General features: G+C 33.3%; 1 pseudogene; it reads right to left on the reverse strand.

Moving 5' to 3' along the window:
• Nucleotides 1-928: 928 nt before the first annotated feature.
• On the reverse strand, nt 929-1,029 carry LOC138992844 (U6 spliceosomal RNA; annotated as a pseudogene).
• Between the last annotated feature and the right edge of the window lie 1,614 nt (nt 1,030-2,643).

Consider the following 2,643-nt stretch of genomic DNA (forward strand, 5'->3'; position numbering starts at 1 on the left):
TGGACATCTTCCCGTACTCCCTTTTAGTTGGATGGGGCTATGTGACTATGTTTTCACCAATTTCCATTCTGCTGCTTTGGGATCAGAGCCTTAAAGCAATGGGTACACCTCCTCCATGCTGTCTTTTCTCTTTCCACAAGCTAAAACCCAAATGTGGTGGCAGACCAACTTCTACTTTCCAGAAAATGACTACAGTCCTAGATGATGGAAGAGCAATGACTTCAAAAGAACCCAGTGCCTGAATGACCATGAGGATCAAAGTTGTTCCATTGATCAGGATAATAAACTTTGAGACTGGTCATTTTTTGGTTTGTATTTTATTGTCAGTATCTTTATAATGGCAGCCTATATTTACTCTAATTAATACAGAAGGAAGCATATGTTAAACTTCTCTGAATGATGCTATACTCATATCCAAAATGTTTGACCCAACTGACACTACCACTAGCAATGGATGAAAACTCCTGTTGCTCCATGTCCTGCCAACCCTAGTTATTGTCTAATATTATTTTTGCCTTGGTGGGTGAGAAGTATTATCTCATTTTTTTTCACTTGCAAATGAGGTTGTGAATCTTTTCAAATATTGTTAGGTCATTCATATTTCTTTTTACCTGAAATGTGTATTTGAATCTTTTGCCCTCTTTAATATTGGATTTTTTCCCCCTATTGTGGTCAAATATATATAATGTAAAACGTGTATTTTTACCATTTTAAGTGTATAATTCAGTGGCTTTAATTACATTTACAATGTTGCCTATGTCTTTCCAAAACTCTTTCATCACCCCAAACAGAAACTCTACCTATTAAGCAATAACTCCCCATACTCCGTTCCTGAAGACCCTAGTAAGCTCTAATCCGTTTGCTGTCTTTATGGATTTGCCTACTCTAAATATTTCATATGAGTAGAATTATATAATATTTGTGTTTTTGAAATATGAAACATTTCATGAATTTGTGTGTCATCTTTGTGTAGGGGCCATGTTAATTTCTGTATCATCCCAATATAAGATATAAATTTTCTTTTAAACGTTACTTTAGCTGCATGTCAAAGTTCTCAAAGGTCAAGTTTCAATTAGAAATACTTTAAAATTTCTCATTATTTCTTATTTAAAGGCTTTTAAAGTATATTTAAATTTTGTTTTGTTATTGATTAATAATTGAATTGCTTTGAGGTCAGATAATGTGATTTGCATGATAAATTATTTGGTCTTTGTTGAGACTTACTTTTGCAATTGTTGTATATGTATTTGAGAAAAAGGTGCAATCATTAGTGATTGGAGAGGGCTTTCTATACATCTACTAAATTAAGTTGGGAAGCTATGTTGTTCTAATCTTGCATTTACTTACCGATTTTCATCTGCTTGATCCACTGGTATAAGTAACCAGATGAGGTATGTTAAAATCTCTCTTTACAATGATATACTTGTCAATTTCTCCTTGAAACTCTGCATTTTTCTCTATGTAATTTGAAGTTATGACTTAAGTACATAGAAATTCAGAATTCATATGTCTTCTTAAACAATTATTCCTCTTAATATTGTGTAGTGCTTCTTTTATTACTGGCAATGCTTTTTTTCTTATTTTGTTGTTATTGTTAATCTATACCAGATTTTTGAAATTATTATTTTTTCTGATATAGTTTTTCTTATCCATTTACTTTGCATATATGTGAATCTTTATGTTTTGAGTGTTTCTTCTAACAGTATATAATTGGAGTTTCTTCTTAACCAATCTGATGTTTGTCTTTTTAAGTGATGAATTTATTCCATTTCTATTTATTGTGATGGCTGATACATTTATTGTGATTGCTAGTATATTTGCATATATTTTCATCTTGTTTTGTGCTTATGCTATGCTTTTCTTTACTTATTTTTCTACTTTCCATTCTATTAATTTTCTTTATTCCCTCCCCCCCCCCCCACTGCTTATCTGAAAGAGGCTAAACTTAACATTTTAAAACATTGTTGACTTGACAACATCTAAAAATACTTAATATCTCTGCCTGCCTCCAGAATGATAATAGGGTTTTTGAAAGCGTTTGTCTTTTTAACTCCCTTCTCTTTTTTTAAAATATATTTTTATTGATTTCAGAGAGGAAGGAAGAGGGAGAGAGAATGATGAGAGAGAATCATTGACCGGCTGCCTCCTGCACGCCCCCCACTGGGGATCAAGCCCACAACCCAGGAATGTGCCCTTGACCGGAATCGAACCTGGGACCTTTCAGTTCACAGGCCGACACTCTATCCACTAAGCCAAACTGACTAGGGCTAACTAACGCCCTTCTTAGATGCTATTCTTATTCAGTATTTTAGTGTTATCTTTCTTTAATAAACCTCAAAGATCTACGCACAATGTTTACCAGTTCCTTTAATCATTATTGCTTCTTCATCCTACTTTGCTCTTCTGGGCTTAATGCCTTTATTCCTATTTCCTAGTAGATCTCAGAGACAGTTACCTTTGTGGTAAACTCCCTCAGTTTTGCTTGCAAGTGTCTTTATTTTGCTCTCAGTCTTGAATAAAAATTTAGCTGGATATAGGATTTTAGGTTATATAAAATTTTAAGTTGATGGTTATTTTTTTCGCACTTATTATTTTGCTGCTGAGAAGACTAGTCATCATTTCTTACAAGTAACTTGTCATTTC

The sequence above is a fragment of the Myotis yumanensis genome, unplaced genomic scaffold, assembly GCF_028538775.1.
Source record: "Myotis yumanensis isolate MYYU_CA2020_CCGP unplaced genomic scaffold, mMyoYum1.0.hap1 SCAF_14, whole genome shotgun sequence".
Lineage (NCBI taxonomy): Eukaryota > Metazoa > Chordata > Mammalia > Chiroptera > Vespertilionidae > Myotis > Myotis yumanensis.